The following is a 25,386-nucleotide window of genomic DNA, read 5'->3' on the forward strand; positions in this document are numbered from 1 at the left end:
GAGGGAACGAAAGTAATTAGGGTAAGATCGACTGAGAAGTAATCCGATCGAATGTGCGTACCTTGGAGTGTTCTTTGTCATGTATTTATACTTGATATTGAGGGGTCGTACCCTCTTCATACACCGAGTAGGTTTGCCATCGTGTCGCATTAATGGCCGTACCCCCGAAGGTACAGTCGCATGTACTTGCTAGCCATTTTACAATTGTGGTTCGTTGGTTTAAGGACCCATCAATCAAACATCCTTATACAAGTTGTTTCCAGTGAGTTCCTATGCACCGTTACACTGTTGTGACGTATTCTAGTACTTTATTCTTTATTTCACATGGTCCGGCATATGGCTGGTTCGGCATACGCATGGTCCGGCATATGGCTGGTTCGGCATACGCATGATCCGGTATATACCTAGTCTGGTATGTGAATGGTTCTGTGGGTAAGGGGGATATACGTAGAACGAGCTAGTTTATATCCTATTAAGTCCCCCAGTTTAGATTGTTACTTTTCACCTAGAGTAACAATTCACACTTTATTTTGAAGTAACCATTGAGGGATTAAACGTTGACGTGATAGTTCGATGGCTTGTAGGTTTCATCATTACCTACTTTTAACGGCCCTTTCGTCTACTCATGTGAACGGTTTCTGTTTGATCTCCTTATAAGTCAACTCTTCTGTCTGGTTATTTTCATCACTCTCTACAACTTTCTTTTTCTTGTTTTACTCTCTCTTCTTTGTCTCGATTCAGTATGGCTAACAAAGAAGTGTTGAATATTCGTACCATAAAATCTAGGTTTTCTCATAAAACTCTTATTGATATTGTTAAGAAGTATCACATCGATCCCGAGTTTCGCCATTGTCTTCCTGAACTATGGACTGTCATTGTTGATGCTCCGGAAGGCTTACTTGGTGTATATCAAGTATTTTTTAAGTCTGGGTTGCGTCTGCCAATGTTTGATTTCCTGGAGGTAGTCCTTGATTATTATCATCTTCATGTAGCCCAAATTACCCCGAATGGTTTTCGAAGAATCATTTGTTTTGCGATGTTATGTTCTGCACTTAAGTTGTGCCTTCCCTCACTCTTTTTCCGCCATTTTTACGTTCTTATGTCAAATGGTGATTGGATATCTTTTTCGCTTTGTCATGGCTTAGTAGAAATCTGTGATGTCCTTCCTACTTCCGTAAAGTACTGGAAGGAGGAATTCTTTTTTGTTTCCTCAACTACTTTTGCTGGACCCATGGCATATGGTGCTACTTCTGATAGGGTCATAGATCCTTCTCCTGATCTCACTCCCGAAGAACAAAGTATTGCAAACCTTCTATCGGAGAATTATGTGAAGTGGACTAATGCCGATGAAATAACACTTGACATGGTAGGTATGAGTTCTTACTGGAACAAATTGGGAAATAAACCTATTGAAAACCTTGCAGGTCACGAAGTTACTTTGTTGGAGTGGTTGCATTGCAAACGCTTGGTACGCTCTACTTTGGTTACCGAGGAAGTTTTCATCCCTAATTCCCCTTCTCAATCAGAATCGAGTACGGATTCTACAATCAATGTTACTGGTCAAGATACGAGTTCTCCCCTTATTCCTTCCCCTTCGAAAAATGTTGCGAAAATGGAATCAGGCAGTAGGAAGCTTCCTTCATCATCTATTAAGGTCACTTTAAGATCGAAGAGGAAAGTGACTGGGAAGAGGGTTGTTTCTCTTGAGGGAGTTATGAATTGTCCTAAAAAGGTGATTGGTTTATCCTCATCAAAGCGCAAGAGAACCACTCGTGGGAGTGAATTGAAATTAGGTGGGCAGTCATCATCTGGTGGCCATTCCTATTTTAAGGAACCCTCGTCCAAAGTGACTACTACAACTGCTCTTCATAAGTGCCTAGTGGTTACCGATCCTGACTTGAAGCATGCCGAAGAAAATATTCCTTCTTCTGAGGTTGAGTATTTGGGTCATGATGCTTCTACACTTCCGGCTTCAGAAAGCCAGAAAGTCATAGAGTCTGTTATTGTGTTATCTAAGGATCAAACCTTTACTACTCCGACTGTTGCGACTATCATTCAACATAAACTTTTTGGTACTGTGTTAATCTGTTTCAAGTGTTTGGTGTGGAATCAACGGTCATCACTGTTTCAAGTGTTTGGTGTGGAATCAACCGTCCGAGGGCTCGCGTGACTTAAATTCAAATATCATCATAATGAATATATATGAAACATAACACATGCATCACCAACCATTACATAGTACAACTGGCATTGTTTCCATCAAGTACAAGGTTTACATTACATGATTTCAAAATATAAAGTGTTTGGTGATTAGCTACTACAAAAGAAAACTTTCAACACACCGGATGCTTCCTTGTCTAATGGTTACCTGAGAATACAAGTTATTTTGAAAACGGTCAACATATATAATGTTGGTGAGTTCATAATTGTGTTTGATGTAAAGTAGTTTATGTCATTGGTAAAACCCAGAAAATCCGATATTTTCTGTAATAAAACTTTTCTTGAAAATATTGTGATGATCCTGTAAGTATATGCGTGAATGATTTCAAAACATGAATAAATGAGAAGTTTTGCATTATAATGTTTGAAAGTACAAGTGAGTCAGATTTATTTCCCCAGAAAACCCGATGTCTTCCGAATAAAAGTTATGATTGTTTTGCTTTATTGAATCGTTACATCGAATGAATATGATTTCCCTTGATTAATGATTTTCCTTTGATTAATGATTTCCCCTGATTAATGATGTCGGATTTCTACGTGAGTCGTTATAACCATGCATGATAATGACTAGTTCGTCTATCTTAGTAATCTAATAAACACCGAAATTTGATCTTAAGACTTTGTCACCCTAGACTGGCCGAGTCTAACTGTAGCGAACAGCTTAGGTGTGGGGGAGTCACCCCCGTATAGATCTATACACAAACATTCGCTCTCCCTCCATGAGACTTTGATTACAACTACAGACTACGACCGACACTTATTGGTGTCGCCCGTTATTACTCACTCAATCCACATGAGTTTGATTAACCTTGATTAATGATCAAATTTTATTTTATACGAAAAGAAGGTAAGCCTAACAGATGAGGAGAAGAGGACCACTAGGCCCTACTAATTTCGTATGTTATTTAAGGCTGTCGAGTATAGGAAAAGCGCGTTGGCCCATTTCACATATAATTTATTTGGACCTTACTAGTAATGCTAATGGGCCACTGAGGCCCAATAGCATGTAAAAACCATTGAGGGTCCATTAAGCATGTAATTAGGTCACAGGAGGCCCAATAACATGTATTATTTAAGTTGGGCCCAAAAGTCATGTTAATGAGTCACGAAGGCCCATTAAGCATGATTAGAATCTCTCAAGCCCAACCATTTGAACGTTTACTTGGTTTGTATAGAATTAATGTTGTGAGTTGCTTAATCGATATGTCGTATAAATCACGAAATTGTTTTACAACGATTTATAGAGTTATAAAATAGTTATTTTTCTATTCAAAACCCATAAGTTATAAAGTTTTGTATATTTTGACCCAATTATTATTATTATTAATATGATTGACCAAAAACATTAATTTGACCTATTCAGCCCCTTTATTTTGGTAAAGTTGGCAATTTCAGTCCTTTTTATAAGAAGAATGACATATTAGGTCCTTGGATTATTTTTCTTGACATCTTTGACCCAAACACTTATTTAAATAATGTTTTAAGCCCAAAAGTAAATTTTTGGAAAGTTTCAACCCTTTAGTTAAAAGATTTGCATTTTAGTCCACCTTTTTCGCAATTTTTACACTTTTTACCCAAAACCCAAAATCTTTGCATTTTAAATCCTTTTTGGCAAATAAGGCCATTTTAACCCCTGAAATAAGTTTATTTACTTTCCTACCCACTGTTTTGAGAAATTTACCATTTCAGCACCCTTAAATCCATTTTTTTCGCAACTTTGGGCCTATGGGCCGACAAGCCCAAAATTTAGCCCAATAAGCCATAAATTTCATTTTTAGTCCTTTGAAAAACATAATGTTCATAGAAACTTCTATTTTAACTGTTTTGGCATTTTGAACCATGTAAAAACCGTAAATGACATCGTTTTCCCAATCTTTTGCTTATTTGACAAAAATAGCCCAAAAATGAGTTTGATGTTGTAGTTTGTTATTTTAAAGCTTGTATATTAGTTTATATTGACATGTTGAGTGAAATATGAACTAGATCACATATTTTTCCTTCTTAAACTATAGATCTCGAAATATCTTTCATTTTTAGCACAAATATATCACAAAATCACAAGAAAACACACATATCATGCAAATACACATAGATCTTCACATTTTACTTGCATTCTCCCCCATAAAACATATTAAAAACCGAAAATAGAGGGGTATGAACTCACCTTGCTTTGTTGCTTACGGTTTTGAAGAAAGAAATGAAGAAAATTTTGGTCCTAGCAAGCCTTCTTGGGTGGATCTCGATCTTAGGGGTTTCTAGGATGATGATCATGAGTTTATATGAGTTGAGAAGAGAGTTTTGATAAAATAAAGAATCTAGATCATGAATCCAAGCATCAACTTACTTAGTATGATGATTTTTTTGGACAATCCTACTTGTAATGCCCAAGATCTTCGAATTTTTGATGAAGAAGAGGAGAAGTTGTTGTGAGTTCTTGAGGGAAAACTTTAAGTGAATTGTGTGTGTGTTCTTCCTTGGCCGAGAGTGGAGATAAAGAGAGAGGAAGTGAGAAATGAGGTGACATGCATGGGAGTATGAGCTTGGTGCATGGGTTTCCAATGGTTAATTATGAGGTTTCTTGCCCTCATAATTCTAAATTTCTCCCTTTTTTTTTACTTCCACTTGGGCCGAGAGAGAGAGAGAAAGGAGAGAAAAGATTTGGGCCTTGGTGTTAGAGTCCAAAATATGGAGCCCAATTTAATAGTTTTCGGCCCATTTGGGCCTTTGGAGTGGGTTACGGCCCAAATGTGCATGCAAGAATGAATTTGTGGCTTTTTAGGGCTTATTGGATTGTTATGGCCCAATAAGGCCCATTAAAGGTAACTAGTCCATTTTAGACTTATAAAGCCCAAAAAGGTTAAGTCTTATGAGAGTGGGTCCAATTAGAGCCCATTAAAGAGTTCTAAGCCCAAGATAGTCACATTGGAGGTTTATTGGCCCATTAGGCCCAATAAAGAAATCCTAGTCCATAATGCACTTAAACTGGGATTTCTAGGGTTTCCAACCTTTTGTTGACTATTTGAGTGTTTTGAATTGAGTGTTTGATGGAATTTGGTTGTCATTGAATAAGCATCATACATTGCTTTCAAGTTTTTAGTTACAATGTTATCCTTGTTCAATGTTTACAAAGCATTAGAATTCCTAGTTGTGACATCATCCCCCCGTTAGAGGGAATTTCGTCCCGAAATTCTTTTTGAAACTAGATTTAAGAATACGAGAATAAGTGAGGGTACTTTTGCTTCATCTGGTCTTCGCGTTCCCAAGTGAATTCCGGTCCACGCTTTGCGTTCCACCGAACCTTCACTATTGGAATGCAACTTTGCTTAGTACGCTTCACCTCCCTGTCCATGATTTCGACGGGTTCTTCGATGAACAGGAGATTCTCATTGATTTCGATTTCTTCTAACGGGATGACGAGAGTCTCTTTGTATAAGCACTTCTTCAAATTGGAAACGTGAAACACTGGTGTACGCTGCTGAGTTCGGCAGGTAGTTGCAGTCTATAAGCCACCGGACCGATTCGGGCAAGAATCTCGAAGGGTCCAATGTACCGTGGGTTTAGCTTTCCCCGTTTCCCAAAACGGATCACCCCTTTACAGGGGGAGACCTTTAACAACACTCGATCCCCGACTTGAAATTCCAAAGGCTTTCGCCGCTTATCGGCGTAGCTCTTCTGTCGGTCGCGTGATGCTTGAAGTCGAGCTTTGATTTGAGCTATCTTCTCTGTCGTTTCGCGTATGATTTCTGGTCCTGTCAATGCATTGCTAGATGTCTGCCCTCTTGCCAGCTGAGTGTCGCCTACCTCTGTCCAACACAAAGGTGATCTACATTTACGACCATATAATACTTCGAAAGGAGCAACTTTGATGCTTGTGTGATAACTGTTGTTGTATGAAAACTCAATTAAAGGTAAGTGGGTATCCCACGACCTTCCAAAGTCTATCACACACGTTCGAAGCATATCCTCAAGCGTTTGAATGGTTCGCTCACTCTGACCATCCGTCTGGGGGTGGTAAGCAGTGCTCATGTCGAGTTGTGTCCCCATAGCCTTCTGTAGTGATTGCCAAAAGCGTGAAGTGAACCTACTATCTCGATCTAAGATGATAGATATTGGTACTCCGTGGAGTCTTACAATTTCCTTGATGTAGATCCTTGGTAGTCGCTCCATCTTGTATGTCTACTTTATTGGCAGGAAATGAGCGGATTTTGTCAACCTGTCGACTATCACCCATATGGTATCCAATCCATCTGTTGTCTTGGGTAATTTGGTCACAAAGTCCATAGTAATCCTTTCCCATTTCCACTCGGGTATTACCGGCAAGACCTGTCAATGGGGCGGGTTTTGACCCTGATTCGCTCCAAACCCGTAATAATTTTACGGGTTTGGATTGTAATTTTCGAATCGTTTACCCGTTTACGATCCATACCCGTTTACCCTTTTAGTAAATGGGTCGGGTATGGATCATTGTCGATCCGCTCCACTTATAACCCGCCCCATTATATATATATATATATATATATATATATATATATATATATATATATATATGACAACAAAATATACCACTCGATGTCTAAGTAAAATATGATTTTTATTGTATTGGACTTCGAGTATTAATTAATGTGCATCTTGTTTAAGTACACATTTTATCTTTTTGAGAAATATTACTTTGTGGAACACATAAAAATTATGAAAATTTAATATTATAAAAGGGTCGGGTATTCGTTGATTCGGTGGATATGGGTATGGATTCGACTATTCAAGACCCTGAGGGTTATTGGAGCGGGGCGGGTCATGTTTTTATTTTTTTTAACGGGTTTGGATCAAGGGTGATTCGCTCCAAACCCGCCCCATTGACAGGTCTATTACCGGCTGCTGTAATAGTCCCGAGGGCTTTTGATACTCTACCTTCACTTTAGCACAAGTGAGGCATTTGCTAACGTATGTTGCAATCTATGGCTTCATGTTAGGCCACCAATAACATTTCTTGACATCCAGGTACATTTTATCTGACCCTGGATGGATGGAGTATCGTGTCTTATGAGCTTCATTTATGACTACTTCTCTGAATCCTCCAAGTTTAGGGACCCAAATTCGGTTCATGAAATAATATGTTCCATCCTCCTTGACTTCGAAGTTCTTTTCCATCCCACGTAACGCTTCGCTCGTTCTATTTTCTGTCTTCATGGCGTCGAACTGGGCTGCTTTGATTTGTGAGGACAGATGAGATTGGATGGTTATTGAAAGAGTCTTCACACGACGATGGGAGTATTCTTTCCGACTCAAGGCATCAGCTACCACGTTAGCCTTGCCTGGGTGGTACTTGATTTCGCACTCATAATTGTTTAGCAGCTCAACCCATCTTCGCTGCCTCATGTTCAACTCCTTTTGATTTAAAATGTGCTGGAGACTCTTGTGGCCAGTGAAAATGGTGCACTTGGTACCATAAAGGTAGTGCCTCCAAATTGTCAAGGCGAAGACCACAGCTCCTAATTCGAGATCATGGGTGGTATAGTTCACCTCATGTGTTTTCAGTTGTCGGGATGCATAAGCTATCACCTTGCCACGCTGCATGAGTACACAGCCTAAACCCTGATTCGAAGCATCGCAGTGAACTACGAAGTCCTCTGTTCCCTCTGGTAGTAATAATACTGGTGCACTACAGAGAGCTTGCTTCAGAGTTCGCAAGGCAACCTCCTGCTTTTCTGTCCATTTAAAGGGTACACCCTTCTGTGTAAGCATGGTAAGTGGCTTAGCTGTTTTGGAGAAGTTCTGAATGAATCTCCTGTAATAGCCTGCGAGACCTAAAAATTGACGAATTTCTGTGGGTGTCGCTGGGACTGCCCATCCTTCAATGGCTTTGATCTTAGAGGGGTCCACATGTATCCCTTCTTGGCTGACAACATGACCTAAAAAGTTTACGCTACGGAGCCAGAACTCGCATTTAGGGAGTTTTGCGTATAACTTTTCAGTTCGTAGGGTTTCCAAGATTTACCGGAGATGTCGGCTGTGCTCCTCTTCGCTTCGAGAATAGACTAGAATATCGTCGATGAAAACGATGACAAAGTTGTCGAGGAATGGTCGGCAGAATCGATTCATTAGGTCCATGAATGCGGCAGGGGCATTCGTTAGACCGAAGGGCATCACAACGAATTCATAATGTCCATAGCGGGTTCGGGAAAGCGGTTTTGGGGATATCCTCTTCCCAGACCTTGAGTTGGTGGTAGACGGACCGTAGATCTATCTTAGAGAAGTAATTTGCTCCCTGGAGCTGGTCGAACAGGTCGTCGATTTGTGGAAGTGGGTAGCGATTTTTGATAGTGAGCTTATTCAACTCTCTATAATCGATAAACATCCTAAAGGATCCGTCCTTCTTTTTAACAAAAAGGACCGGAGCTCCCCAGGGTGAGAAGCTAGGTCGGATGAATCCTTTACTCAAGAGCTCGATGAGTTGGCTTGACAGTTCTTGCATCTCCGCAGGAGCCAACCTATAGGGTGATTTGGCCATTGGCGTAGCTCCCGGTACCAGGTCAATTCGGAACTCGACTTGTCTTTCCGGGGGTATCCCCGGAAGATCTTTGGGAAAGACGTCCGGGAAGTCGCAAGCCACTGGGATGTCTCGAATATTGACCTCTTCCTTGGACTTATCCACTATGTGTGCCAGAAACGCCAAGTCCTTCTTTTGAAGACACTTTTGTGCCTTAATTCAAGAGATAAGACGAAGGTTCGTACTAGGTTTGTCTCCGTATATAATTAGGGTTTCGTGATTAGGGAGATGAAGGCGAACGGCCTTCTCGCGACACAAAATTTCGGCATGATGGGGGCTTAACCAGTACATGCCGATAATCACATCAAAACTCCTAATAGTTACAGGCATCAAGTTTATTTGAAAGGTGTGCTGATTTAAAGTTAGGGTACATCCTACATAGATTTCCCCAGCTGATTCTATTTTCCCATTAGCCATTTCCACCGTAAAGGTTTCATTAAGCCTTTGGGGTTGTTGTTTTAGCAAGTGTTTGAATTTGTTACTCACAAAGCTTCGCTCTGCTCCGGTATCAAACAAGATGCATGCATATGAGTAGTTAAGGAGAAACGTACTGGTGACGACAGCGGGATCCTGAACCGCTTCTCCTTGCCCCATAGTCAGCACTCTTCCTGCTGCTCCTGTCGCCTGGGTGTTCGCATTGGGACAATTTCGTCTGAAATGTCCAGTCTTCCAGCACCCATAACAGGTATAACTGGCTCCATCCTTGGTGTTGTTGTTGTTGTTGTGCATCTGGTTTTGTGGAAACTGGGCCTTACAATATTCTGTTATATGGCCCTTCCGGTTGCATCTTGTGCACATCATCTCTCTGCATTCCCCGAGGTGATGGTAGTTACACTTGTTACACTTGGGAAGATTCCCTGTGTACTGCCTCGGAGTATTCGGCGTGGATGAGGCTGGAGCATGTGGTGCTGGGGTAGCTTGGGTTGCTGCATGGACAGTCACTGTCTGTTGCTTCTTAGATGACTCTGAGTTCTGTTTACTTCTTCTCTTGTTACTCTTTCCTTTCTTTTTCTCTTCTTCCTTCTTAACATTCGCTTCCACGATCTTAACACTCTTCTTGTTGCCATGATCATACAGTTTCTTGGCCAATCTTTTGGCGCTATCAAACGTCTCAGGGTTTTCCGTAATGACATTCCCTTGGATAGGTGCAGTCAATCCCCAGATGAACCTCTCAATCTTTTTCCCTTCTGAGGTGATCATACCCGGACACAGAAGGGATAGCTCGCTAAACCTGGATATGTATGCTTCGATGTTGGAGTTCTGAACCGTCAATTTCCACAATTCTTGTTCCATCTTTTGTATCTCGCCTCGAGGACAGTACTCTGCCAACATCATTTCCTTCAGTTCTTCCCAGGGCATCGCGTTTGCCACTGGAAGGGTCATGGCTTCAATGTGACCATTCCACCATGAAAGAGCTTGATCAACAAAGGTACATGCTGCGAACTTGACCTTGCACCCATCTGGACACCCACAAATTTCAAAGACGGATTTGATTTTCTCAATCCACCTCTTTAGGGTTATGACGCCTCCCGTTCCATTGAAGGTTCATGGCTTGGCGTTGGTGAAGTCTTTGTAAGAGCATGTTTTGGTAGGTCCTTGATTTATTCCATTGTTTGAACTTCCAGCTCCCTGCCCGTTTCCTCCGCCATTGTTCCCCTGGTGGATTTGCGCCATGGCTGCTGTGACTGCAGCAGATACAGCGGCTTGAAACGCGGCTGAGTTGACTTCCGGTGGTGTCGGTGGTTGGTTATTTCCGCGGTTTGGTCTCTGAGGCATCTTGTTGTTATGGAACAGAAAGATGTTGAGAATGAATTGTTTTTAAGTTGAAGATTTCGTGAATCGATTTTCGTATCTAAGTGTTCCCATAAATTCACACCACACAATAATAGTATAAAAAAACACATAGCAGGTCACAACATCACCATAAAACACATAATATTTTTCACTACTAATATCCGTACTTTGATACAGGAAAATTTGCTCGAAAGAGCATACATAGAGATACAAAGTTCGACAGCATAACGACTCTATGAGTAGTGTAATCACTTAAACATGGAGTCGGTAGTACATAATATAGCGAACATAGAGAACATAGCACTAGTAGGGAAAAGCTACTGGTTCGAAGTTCTCTGAGATGCATCGGGTGGTAGGGCTGATGATGTGGATGCGCCCTGAAGTCGCGCCACCTGACGTTCTGTGGCTCGTAGTCGATCCTCCCACATCGCTTGACGTACTTGAAAGTTATGGATTACCTCTTGAGTTTCTCGCTCCGGCCGGGCCACTGCGGCTCGCATCTGATTCAGTTGCTCGGCCGTGTCCTGGGCCAGGTCGCCAGTGTTCCGTAATCGTCTCACCATGACAGGAAGTGCTCGGACAGCCGGTCCTCCCTCCCTCAGGTCATAGAACTGGCGAGCCATGCCAAACGGGGGTCGCTATCCCTGTTGTTTGCTCCATCTCCAAATGTCGATACCCCAGGGAGGGGTAGGGCCGTTAGGGACCATCCGGTGAGCTGGCACCCTCACTGGGTATGGGGGGTTGATGACTACAGACTCAGTGTCTGAATCATCACTGTTGTCGTCACCCGACTCTTCCTCTTCCATGTCTGCCACAGGTTCTGCAGGTCCTTCTTCGATTTCCTCTTCCGATTCCTCTTCTTCCATGGGGTCCTCTTCAGGCTCCTCGTTAGATTCCTCTAGCCATCCGTTATTTCCCTGATTGGGGAAATACGGATCTCCAAGGAGATGGAACCCAGCCATACTGTCTGCACGGGGGGGGGGGGGGTATACGTAAAGAGGTATATAAATAGGCTATTATTAATCCTAAAATATTTTTAGTTGTTATAAAAATTGGGTTGGTGCATTCCTCTTGTTTAACAATAGGGTATGCCTTGGGTTTACTGACCATCACGATCTTTCCAGGGCATGTGATAGTTGTATTATGAAGAAATGTAGTTGATCAGGCTACATTCATCCCTAATACAACTGTGAACAGTCCTGGCTTAACCGGGATGTCAGGTTCTCCCAATTGTTTTATTCGAGTTGTTATTGTGTTCGTTTTTCTAAGTCGCACAAATAAGAGTGTTTATTGGTATATTTTATTTGTTTTGTTCAGAGTTATTTAGTCCCTTGATGGGTTTATAGTTGCATATCAATGTGTGGATAGATATGCCAGTTCACTATAAACAGTGCTCTGATACCAACCTGTCACACCCCCGAACCAGACGGCGGAAACGTCCGAGGGCTTGCATGACTTAAATTGAAATATAACCACAATGAATATATATGAAACATAACACATGCATCACCAACCATTACATAGTACAACTGGCATTGTTTCCATAAAGTACAAGGTTTACATTACATGATTTCGAAATATAAAGTGTTTGGTGATTAGCTACTACAAAAGAAAACTTATTGGTGTCACCCGTTATTACTCACTCAATCCACATGAGTTTGATTAACCTTGATTAATGATCAAATTTTATTTTATACGAAAAGAAGGTAAGCCTAACAGATGAGGAGAAGAGGACCACTAGGCCCTACTAATTTCGTATGTTATTTAAGGCTGTCGAGTATACGAAAAGCGCGTTGGCCCATTTCACATATAATTTATTTGGACCTTACTAGTAATGCTAATGGGCCACTGAGGCCCAATAGCATGTAAAAACCATTGAGGGTCCATTAAGCATGTAATTAGGTCACAGGAGGCCCAATAACATGTATTATTTAAGTTGGGCCCAAAAGTCATGTTAATGAGTCACGAAGGCCCATTAAGCATGATTAGAATCTCTCAAGCCCAACCATTTGAACGTTTACTTGGTTTGTATAGAATTAATGTTGTGAGTTGCTTAATCGATATGTCGTATAAATCACGAAATTATTTTACAACGATTTATAGAGTTATAAAATAGTTATTTTTCTATTCAAAACCCATAAGTTATAAAGTTTTGTATATTTTGACCCAATTATTATTATTATTAATATGATTGACCAAAAACATTAATTTGACCTATTCAGCCCCTTTATTTTGGTAAAGTTGGCAATTTCAGTCCTTTTTATAAGAAGAATGACATATTAGGTCCTTGGATTATTTTTCTTGACATCTTTGACCCAAACACTTATTTAAATAATGTTTTAAGCCCAAAAGTAAATTTTTGGAAAGTTTCAACCCTTTAGTTAAAAGATTTGCATTTTAGTCCACCTTTTTCGCAATTTTTACACTTTTTACCCAAAACCCAAAATCTTTGCATTTTAAATCCTTTTTGGCAAATAAGGCCATTTTAACCCCTGAAATAAGTTTATTTACTTTCCTACCCACTGTTTTGAGAAATTTACCATTTCAGCCCCCTTAAATCCATTTTTTTCGCAACTTTGGGCCTATGGGCCGAAAAGCTCAAAATTTAGCCCAATAAGCCATAAATTTCATTTTTAGTCCTTTGAAAAACATAATGTTCATAGAAACTTCTTGGGTGGATCTCGATCTTAGGGGTTTCTAGGATGATGATCATGAGTTTATATGAGTTCAGAAGAGAGTTTTGATAAAACAAAGAATCTAGATCATGAATCCAAGCATCAACTTACTTAGTATGATGATTTTTTTGGACAATCCTACTTGTAATGCCCAAGATCTTCGAATTTTTGATGAAGAAGAGGAGAAGTTGTTGTGAGTTCTTGAGGGAAAACTTTAAGTGAATTGTGTGTGTGTTCTTCCTTGGCCGAGAGTGGAGATAAAGAGAGAGGAAGTGAGAAATGAGGTGACATGCATGGGAGTATGAGCTTGGTGCATGGGTTTCCAATGGTTAATTATGAGGTTTCTTGCCCTCATAATTCTAAATTTCTCCCTTTTTTTTTACTTCCACTTGGGCCGAGAGAGAGAGAAAGGAGAGAAAAGATTTGGGCCTTGGTGTTAGAGTCCAAAATATGGAGCCCAATTTAATAGTTTTCGGCCCATTTGGGCCTTTGGAGTGGGTTACGGCCCAAATGTGCATGCAAGAATGAATTTGTGGCTTTTTAGGGCTTATTGGATTGTTATGGCCCAATAAGGCCCATTAAAGGTAAATAGTCCATTTTAGACTTATAAAGCCCAAAAAGGTTAAGTCTTATGAGAGTGGGTCCAATTAGAGCCCATTAAAGAGTTCTAAGCCCAAGATAGTCACATTGGAGGTTTATTGGCCCATTAGGCCCAATAAAGAAATCCTAGTCCATAATGCACTTAAACTGGGATTTCTAGGGTTTCCAACCTTTTGTTGACTATTTGAGTGTTTTGAATTGAGTGTTTGATGGAATTTGGTTGTCATTGAATAAGCATCATACATTGCTTTCAAGTTTTTAGTTACAATGTTATCCTTGTTCAATGTTTACAAAGCATTAGAATTCCTAGTTGTGACATCATCCCCCCGTTAGAGGGAATTTCGTCCCGAAATTCTTTTTGAAACTAGATTTAAGAATACGAGAATAAGTGAGGGTACTTTTGCTTCATCTGGTCTTCGCGTTCCCAAGTGAATTCCGGTCCACGCTTTGCGTTCCACCGAACCTTCACTATTGGAATGCAACTTTGCTTAGTATGCTTCACCTCCCTGTCCATGATTTCGACGGGTTCTTCGATGAACAGGAGATTCTCATTGATTTCGATTTCTTCTAACGGGATGACGAGAGTCTCTTTGGATAAGCACTTCTTCAAATTGGAAACGTGAAACACTGGTGTACGCTGCTGAGTTCGGCAGGTAGTTGCAGTCTATAAGCCACCGGACCGATTCGGGCAAGAATCTCGAAGGGTCCAATGTACCGTGGGTTTAGCTTTCCCCGTTTCCCAAAACGGATCACCCCTTTACAGGGGGAGACCTTTAACAACACTCGATCCCCGACTTGAAATTCCAAAGGCTTTCGCCGCTTATCGGCGTAGCTCTTCTGTCGGTCGCGTGATGCTTGAAGTCGAGCTTTGATTTGAGCTATCTTCTCTGTCGTTTCGCGTATGATTTCTGGTCCTGTCAATGCATTGCTAGATGTCTGCCCTCTTGCCAGCTGAGTGTCGCCTACCTCTGTCCAACACAAAGGTGATCTACATTTACGACCATATAATACTTCGAAAGGAGCAACTTTGATGCTTGTGTGATAACTGTTGTTGTATGAAAACTCAATTAAAGGTAAGTGGGTATCCCACGACCTTCCAAAGTCTATCACACACGTTCGAAGCATATCCTCAAGCATTTGAATGGTTCGCTCACTCTGACCATCCGTCTGGGGGTGGTAAGCAGTGCTCATGTCGAGTTGTGTCCCCATAGCCTTCTGTAGTGATTGCCAAAAGCGTGAAGTGAACCTACTATCTCGATCTAAGATGATAGATATTGGTACTCCGTGGAGTCTTACAATTTCCTTGATGTAGATCCTTGGTAGTCGCTCCATCTTGTATGTCTACTTTATTGGCAGGAAATGAGCGGATTTTGTCAACCTGTCGACTATCACCCATATGGTATCCAATCCATCTGTTGTCTTGGGTAATTTGGTCACAAAGTCCATAGTAATCCTTTCCCATTTCCACTCAGGTATTACCGGCTGCTGTAATAGTCCCGAGGGATTTTGATACTCTACCTTCACTTTAGCACAAGTGAGGCATTTGCTAACGTATGTGGCAATCTCTGCCTTCATGTTAGGCCACCAATAACATTTCTTGACATCCAGGTACATTTTATCTGACCTTGGATGGATGGAGTATCGTGTCTTATGAGCTTCATTCATGACTACTTCTCTGAATCCTCCAAGTTTAGGGACCTAAATTCGGTTCATGAAATAATATGTTCCATCCTCCTTGACTTCGAAGTTTTTTCCATCCCACGTAACGCTTCGCTCATTCTGTTTTCTGTCTTCATGGCGTCGAACTGGGCTGCTTTCCGACTCAAGGCATCAGCTACCACGTTAGCCTTGCCTGGGTGGTACTTGATTTCGCACTCATAATCGTTTAGCAGCTCAACCCATCTTCGCTGCCTCATGTTCAACTCCTTTTGATTTAAAATGTGCCGGAGACTCTTGTGGTCGGTGAAAATGGTGCACTTGGTACCATAAAGGTAGTGCCTCCAAATTTTCAAGGCGAAGACCACATCTCCTAATTCGAGATCATGGGTGGTAACCTTTTTGACCGAAGACCACAATCCTCTCCACCGCAAACCCTCCTTGGTGGGAACCTTTTTGACCGAAATCATCTTCTTTTTGGGTCACTTTATGGCCGAAAAATCCAAAATATCAAGATATTTAGCTTCAAACCACCTATCTTTTTCCTTCATACTTAAGCAACAAAATGGATCATTTAAACACTTCCAAAACCCAATTCACAATGAACAAAAACAATACCAAACACTCTCAAATTCAAACCTTCTTTCTCTCTCAAAATTAAAGGTTAACAACTCCAGAAGACCATCTTCTTCCAAATAATTACAAGTTTTGGTAAGTATCGTTTATTATTTAGTGTTAATATAACACTTTATTAATCATTTCACTAATTTTAAATACAATATCGTGTGTATAATATTATTAGGATACATTTGATAAAAACGTGTTTTAACCCGGGAATCATCACAACCACATCGTAACCAACCAAGAACACGCACCCGAGGTGAGTTCATACCCCTACGTTTTCATGATTTTTCACTGTTTTAGGGGGGGGGGGGGGAATACAAGTGTAACACAAAAAATTTTGTGTTAATATCTAAATGTTTTCAATAGTATGTCAATCGTTGTTGTTATTAAAAACATATATATATATATATATATATATATATATATATATATATATATATATATATATATATATATATATATAATTAAGGTTCAACAGGCTTAGAATTGATAATTTTGCTCCATTTCCTGTTCCTTTTTTGGTTGTAGGCTTGGGGTAGAATTATATATTCGACTGCCTATTTAATCATAATTATATAAATATTATATTTATATAAGTATAAAACCATTTAAAACTTGTTAAACAAAAATATTATTTTTGCAAACTATTTTAGTACCATTTGGGTATAAATGTTGAATTTCACGGAACAACCGTATCACGGATTTTACGACTCAAACTTGCTGAATTATTAACAATACAAAGGTTTTCGTTTCAGTAGAACATATACATATAAACTATAATTGGTATTGTTTATGGATCATATGCACTACTTTACATATTCAGAATACATTATGGAAAACAAACATATAAACTATAATAAATATAGTTTATGAGATATACTTACAGTTTATCCATTACAAATTAACTTTTCATTATTCTACACGTAACCGTCAATATAGCATTTGTGATACATACTTCACGTACTTATCTAAGTACCAACCAAGTCCTGAAATTATAAACAGAGTCTCCTGGAGGGAGAGCGTGACACTTGTGTATAGATCTATACGGGACTGACAATCCCACACCTCGACTGTTAGCTACAGTCAGGCCGGCAGGCCTGGGGTGACAAATGTCGTACCGATTGTGACGCCTAAAGAACGTCGTGTTCAGGCCATCTTATGGTCATCAAGCATGGTTATGATAACTCACAATTTGGTATTGAACAATACGATTAGTGTAGGAATAAGTAACCAACTTCACATAGTTTATTAAATAATAAAACTATAATACAGTATTTTACAAGTACAGCTGGTGAATCCAGGCACTTACAATTACACAGTTTTTATACAAGTATAAATACAGAATACTATTCCAGTACAGATAATACATACTTTTCATGGTTTTATGTGAATTAAAACTACATTATACTATCTCAGAGTACAATAACATTTACACATTTTGGTCTTAGGGTATTAAGACTACAACATGATTACAACAGAAAATATAGGATTTTCTGGGAAAAACATACTTACATTTTCAAGGAACAAATAACAGATTTCAGTTACAAACATGCTTATGAACTCACCAACTTAATTGTTGACACTCTTTTCAAAACTACTTGTATTCTCAGGAAATCAGTAAACAGGTATCCACAAGTTTTGAGAAGACGGAGCTTCATAGACTCATGTCTGTTAGTTTTTTCTATACATTTTGGTGTCAAGTATACATTGATTTGAACACGAATGTAAAACTATACTTTATCAATGTAATGTTTGTTGTACTTTGATTACTATTATGCAATTGTTTTGATACTGTACATGACGTCCTCCACCCCCGAACGTTTCCTCCGTTCCGGTGTGGGGATTTGACACAAAGGATCTTGTTATCCCTACCCTTGTATCTCTTACTGCGTCACTTCCCAATTTCTAGCGTCCTTTTACTAAGACTTCCATGGCTGTGAGTCCTGAAATTGCAACCGCATCAGACGAAGAGCGCCTTGACAGCGCTTGTCCGTGCTTGATGGAAGGGATGCACTTGCTTAATGAAGTTTATGCCCGTACCCGGACTCGTGAATATATTCTTGATTCTAAACAATTAAAGTTTGAGGAATGTTTCCAAGCTATGAAGAATTTGCGAGAAATTTGTTGGATAAGGTGTCTAAGTCCATAACTTATTTGGTATATACTTGACCCGATCCGGCATGGTCCATTTGGGTTGCACTTCACCCGGACTATTTATATGGATAATATTATGAGAAGAGTATATTTGCGGCTTATTAATATACTATAAGTTATAATATATTAATATGAAATCATATTATTTATTTAGTATTGATCTTAAATTAATTATGAATTAATTTAGTGATCAAAAAGGTGACTAATTAAATAATGAGTTATTATATTTATATGGTGTGGGCTAACACTCATTAGGAAATGGGGTAAGCTCAAAGGGGAGTCCATGGATGATCCATGGAGCTTTTAACCCATGGATCCTTGGAAAAGGAAAAGACATGGGTTATTAGGGTTTGCATGGTTCATAACCCTAATCATCTACACTATATAAAGAGGCTTTTGGTGCTTGAAAAGAAACTATGTGTGTGTGTGCATAAGAGTGGCCGATTTCTAGAGTGTTTGTGTACTCTCTCATAAGTTTTCCAAGTTTGTGGTGATTTGTGATTTCCATTTGAGGCATTCACATTATTGGTGCTAGGCTCTCAAACTCCTAAGGAATCAACTCACTAACAAAGGTATGTAATTATTCTAGTATCTTTTATGTTTAAAAGTACCCCATGCATGCTAGATAGGTTATGGACCTTGGAAAATTATTTTGCATGTATTTTAGACAAACATAGATCCAAGGTTTCTAGGGTTGAATGAACACCTTAGGAGTGTTAGTTTGCTCAAAAACCCAACAATGGTATCAGAGACTAGGCTTGTTTGTTTGATACTTGATGCAAAATAGTTGAAAAAGTCGAAATTTTTGCTGTCTGAACAGGGGACTCGCCGAGTCCATGGGGGGACTCGACGAGTCCATGTACAAATTTATCCTACTCATCGAGTAGGTTACTGCACTCGACGAGTAGGAGGCTCTGAATGCAGTTTTTCGACTTTTGCTGCTGGAAATGGACTAGAAACATTGCCCTAAACTGTTTCGATGTTTTAAAACCTGTTTTAGATGGTGTAATGTTTATGCTAATCCATTTACAATGGCCAATATCAAAATTACATGTTTATATGTGTTCATATGTTCTTGAAATTTTGATATGATGTTCATGTTCTTATGAATTATTGTTAGATCATAGGAATTATTTGCTAAATTGTTTATTGATTAATTCTTGATCATTTATGTGTTTTAATGGAGTCCATAATTTGTCCTCAAGTTATGGATTTCCAAAGGTCACTTTCTTTTATGCACATTTAAAACACATAAGTTACATGAAAATGAAGAGAATTCATTTTTATGAACCCTTAATTCATAAGTTATGAAATGAAAAGTTTTGAATAGTTTCAAAACTTGTCCTCAAGTTTTGGAATTTGTAAAGTTACACACACTTTAATATACTTTAATTCCAACCCTTAGAGTTTTAAAAGTTAAAATTCAACCCTTATACTATTTATAACATTAATGGTTAATTATTATATATATGTATAAGATTAAGTCGTTTTACCGTTAGTAGGCCTCATTCACGAAGCCGGTCTATAAGGGGGGTATAAGGTTGTTGCTTATAAAATGGCAGCTTAATGGGTGTCCATTCTCACCCACCGCTTCCTTGATCGGTGGAGGGTCGTTAGCCGAACGGGTAAGACAATGACTTTAAATTCTCATTAAAAGTATAATGAATATTATAAAGTAACTAAATGCTTTTATAAATTCTCAATCTTAGTTACTTTAGGAAAATGTGAAAATGGTGCTAACCCATGAAATTCACACTTTGTACCTTACCAAGTCGTTGGTGGAGCGTGTGTGGTTAACCGGCACACTAACTTGGACTAGTAAGGATCACGAAGGGTGACTTAATGTTTGTCATAGATCGGTGGAGCGCGTGTGGTTAACCGGCACATTGATTAGGTGATAATATTAAGGGTACCAAGTGAATTTGCATGGTTATTCACACCTTGTTTTGTGATCCTCGGCATCCCAGTCACAAAACTTGAAGGGCACAATCGAGATTGAAACATGCCATTGAAAAGTTCAATGAATCTCAAAAGAATCTAGGAATTTCAAAACCAATTAAACCTAATAATTCATTTCGTTTTCATGGTGGAAATTGGTGAATCGTCATTCACCTACCTTCAAATATGTTATAGCTTAGATTATGACATCCCTCTTCTAAGTTATAATATATTGTGTTGGATCCTAGCCTTAATATTACATTTGGGTGTCTTATTAAAGATTCGATATATCTAATCTAAACTTGTTTTCTTCTTTTCAGATGTCTTCCAACAACAATGCTTCCGTCTCTAACCCTACTGGCTCTTTCTCTCTGATGAACCTTTGTGGGAGGGTCATCTTTGATGGTTCCAACTTCATGGATTGGATCCGGAACATCAGGATGGTTACTCGTTACGAGGACAAGGAATATGTCCTCGATAAGGAGCTAAAAGAGCTTAATGAGTCCACTCCTACTCCTGAGGAGATCGCTGAATACAGGACACATGAGAGAGATACCACCAAAGTGGCATGCATCATGATGGCCACGATGACAGCTGAACTCCAAAAGTCCTATGAGGACTATTACCCTTTTGAGATGCATCAGGATCTGATGGAAAGGTACCATCAGAGTACTCGTCAAGAGCGGTATGAAATAATCTCCTCCATGATAACAACTCGTATGAAGGATGGCGAACCAATCACGGGCCACATGCAGAAAATGCAAAGGTATGTGGACCGTCTAATGAAACTGAATTTGAACTTCCCAGAGGAGTTGGCAATTGATATCATTTTGCACTCGTTACCCTCGTGTTATGATCAATTTCGCATTACATATCACATGAACAAAGAGGAAGTCACACTCAGTAAGCTTCAAGGACTTCTGAAGACCGCCGAAAGTGGTCTTAAAAGTAAGTTGGTTGCTACTCCTACTCCTAGAACTACCCCTGTTTTGGCTATCGGGCAAGGCAAATGGAAGAAGAGGAAGCACCCTTCGAAAGGTACCAAGGGAAAGTCTCTTGAAGGCTCCTCATCTGCAACCAAAGGTGGTTCTATCACTCCTTCTTCTATCCCTAAGGATGCTGATTGCTTCTACTGTCAGAATAAGGGGCACTGGAAGCGAAACTTCCCTAAGTACTTGCAGGATGTCAAGGATGGGAAAGTGAAACCATCCCATGCAGGTATTTACACTATATTTTCTAATAACTCACCATATTCTAAATCTTGGGTGCTTGATATAGGATGTGGTATTCACATATGTTCTGATTTGCAGGGCCTAAGAAGAAGTGAGGATGTGGAGCATGGGAAGATAAACTTAATCATGGGGAATAGGAAGATTTCACCTGTTACCAAGATTGGAGTTTATACTTTGTTGCTAAATAGTGGGTTAAAGTTAGATTTGAATAAATGTGTGTACTCGTCAGAAATGGCGAGGAATATTATTTCCTTTCATGCTTTGTACAAACAAGGTTTTACCTTTTCTTTTGATAATGAAGTTGGTAGCATTAATGCTTTCTTTAATAATGTTCTTTATTTAAAAGCATTACCTTGTGATGCTGTGTATGAAGCTGTATCGGTTGTAGATAATTTAGGAAATAATGTATTGTGTATTGATTCTTCTGCTAGATTGGATAAAGCATCTTTGTGGCATTGTCGTCTTGGACATGTAAGCAAGAAACGCATAGGCCGGCTCCAAAAGGATGGAGTCTTGGAGTCGTTCAACCTTAAGTCGGATGATAGTTGTGAATCTTGTCTACTTGGAAAAATGACAAAATCACCCTTCACTGGTACTTGTGCAAGGGGTGAAGGTTTGTTGGACCTTATACATACTGATATATGTGGACCATTCAAAACCGCCACAAGGGATGCTAATTGCTATTATGTGACTTTTATTGATGATTTCAGTAGATATGGTTATGTCTACTTAATCAAACATAAGTCAGAAACTTTTGAAAAGTTAAAGAGTTTAAACAGGAAGTGGAAAATCAATTGGGCAGGAACATTAAGATGCTTCGATCCGATCGAGGTGGTGAGTATCTTAGTACTGAGTTCCTCGACTATCTTAAGGAGTGTGGGATTGTCTCACAACTGACACCTCCCAGGACACCACAGCTGAATGGTGTGGCTGAGAGGCGTAATCAAACTTTGTTGGACATGGTTCGCTCTATGATGAGTCGAGCTTCGCTACCAATCTCTTTTTGGGGGTATGCCTTAGAGACTGCCGCCCACATCCTCAATCTAGTCCCTACAAAGAAGGTTGCCAAAACACCTCATGAGATGTGGATTGGGAAAGCTCCCAAATTAGACCACATCAAGATTTCAGGTTGCGAGGCTTTCGTGAGGCGCGAGACTCATGATAAGCTCGAACCTCGAAGTGAAAGGTGTATTTTCATCGGCTACCCACAAAAATCCTTTGGTTACCTCTTCTATAGGCCCAGTGAGAATGTGGTCTTTATGGCAAGGAAAGGGGTCTTTCGAGAGAGAGAGAGAGAATTTATAAGCCAAGGAGACAGTGGGAGGCAAATCGACCTTGAAGAAATTCAAGAATCAATTGGTGAAGGAACCTCAGACACTAGCAATCAACCTGAGGAGGAAACTCCTGTTGATCCGAGTGACGAGTCTGTACCTCTGAGGCGTTCCACAAGGGTTAGGAACACACCTGAGTTTTATTATGGATTTCATATTACTACGGAAGGTGATACATTTATCAGTGATAGTACACTGGTAAATCTGGATGAACCTAACAGTGTTAAGGAAGCCATGGCAGGCCCAGAATCTGCTAAATGGAAGGAGGCTATGGACAGCGAGATACAGTCCATGTATGGCAATCAAGTTTGGAACTTGGTTGACAATGTACCAGGCCGTAAGACAGTCGGGTGCAAATGGATCTTCAATAAGAAGACCGACATGGATGGAAAGGTGCACACTTATAAAGCGCGACTGGTCGCGAAGGATTTTACTCAAACTCAGGGTATTGATTATGATGAAACCTTTTCACCAGTAGCAAAGATTAAGTCTATTAGGGTTATGCTAGCCATTGCTGCATTTCATGATTATGAAATATGGCAAATGGATGTCAAAACCGCTTTTCTTAACGGAAAGTTGGCTGAGGATGTTTACATGAATCAGCCAGAGGGTTTTGTCAGTGCACAGTACCCCAATAGAGTGTGCAAGCTTGAGAAATCCATTTATGGATTGAAACAGGCATCTCGAAGCTGGAATCTTTGTTTCGATGAGAAGGTCAAAGAGTTTGGCTTCTCGAGAAGTGAAGATGAGTCTTGCGTGTATGTCAGAGCTAGTGGGAGCATAGTTAGCTTTTTGGTGTTGTATGTAGATGACATACTACTCATAGGAAATGACGTCCCAACCTTGCAGGAGATTAAATCCTGGCTTGGGAAGTGCTTTGCTATGAAGGACCTTGGAGAAGCTGCCTATATCCTAGGGATAAGGATATTAAGAGAAAGGAGTAACAGACTAATTGGACTTAGTCAGACTACCTACTTGGATAAAGTGTTGACAAGGTTCAACATGCAGAATTCCAAGAAAGGAGAATTACCAATCCAAAGCAATGCTAAACTGAGCAAGGCTCAGAGCCCGAGTACAGAGGCTGAGATAGCTGAGATGAGTCGATTACCTTATGCTTCCGCTGTTGGATCGATCATGTATGCTATGACTTGCACCCGTCCTGATGTGGCCTTCGCTTTAAGCATGGTCAGCAGATATCAGGGGAACCCTGGCAAGGCTCATTGGACTGCGGTAAAGAATATTCTCAAGTACCTGCGGAGGACTAAGGATTGGATCCTTACCCTTGGTGGGAGTGATGACTTGAGAGTAGTAGGGTATAGTGATGCTAGTTTTCAGACTAATAGGGATAACTTTCGCTCTCAGTCGGACTCGGTCTTTACCCTAAATGGAGGGGCAATCACTTGGAAGAGTTCCAAGCAGGAGACAGTATCTGATTCGACTTGTGAATCAGAGTACATAGCAGCGAGTGAAGCGGCAAAGGAGGCGATATGGATGAAGAACTTCATCGGAGACCTTGGAGTTGTACCAGCTATTAAGGAGCCTATGGAGATTTTCTGTGACAGCAATAGTGCGGTTGCCTTAGCCAAGGAACCAAGAGATCATGGCAGATCCCGACACATTGATAGAAAATATCACTTCATAAGACACAAGATAGAAGAAGGACTCCTCGTGGCAAAGAGGGTATCATCGGATGAGAACCCTGAAGACCCCCTTACGAAGGGACTGACGAGGGTTACGCATTTGCAGCATGCGAGGTGCATCAGGATGAGGGACGATATTAGTTTTACAAATTAGATAGTTACTACTGAAACTTGTAAAATGTAATCGACGTTTGATGATGAATAAAAGTTGTGATTTATTTATGAGTAAGGTGTTGCTATCATTGTCAATTATTTACTATTGTTTCAGTTTTGCATGTTTTGACTTCCAGAATAACAAATTTATTCAAATTCTCCACAGTCGGTCATATGTCGGAAGTAGGTATGAATCAAGACTGTCATGAATTGGGATTGTAGATGACTAAAGGTGTTTAGCCATAGCAATGGTTGCTACAACATTCATGAGTGCTCATAAGTTATGAGTATTGGAATAAACCCACGCTCAATTGTATCACTTCATGGAATTTATCTCGAGTGATCGTGAGACGGTAATATCATATAAGTCTTCAAACCTAGAGATATGAGTTGTTGCCTATGAGTTGGTTGTGCATTGATTGCACGAAAACGCATCAGTAACTTGATGTTATAAAATGTGCCTTTGTGTACAATTCAGCGAGTAGTCGAACAAGCATATGAGTCGAAGTTTATCTGTTCCTTCTTGGATTAGAAGCGATATCTGGGCCCCTCGATGATTTTGTTTTGACCTATGTATCGGGCCCGGTCAGAACTAAATTGATGTGTTCGATTAAGTTCTTTGTCAAAAAATCGGAAATCGGGAAACAAACTGCTGGACAATAAGTAAGACATTGTTCCATGTATTTGTCCGGCTGATATCATGAGAGTAGAGGATTATATGATCACTTATCTAAAATGGCGCTTCATAGTTCAACAGAGTTTTCGAGAGCTACGATTGCCGGTTGGTTCCTGAAGCTATATTGGCAAATACAGTTATCAGAC

Source organism: Lactuca virosa, chromosome 3 (assembly GCF_052849685.1).
Source record: "Lactuca virosa cultivar CGN04683 chromosome 3, Lactuca_virosa_CGN04683_v6, whole genome shotgun sequence".
NCBI lineage: Eukaryota > Viridiplantae > Streptophyta > Magnoliopsida > Asterales > Asteraceae > Lactuca > Lactuca virosa.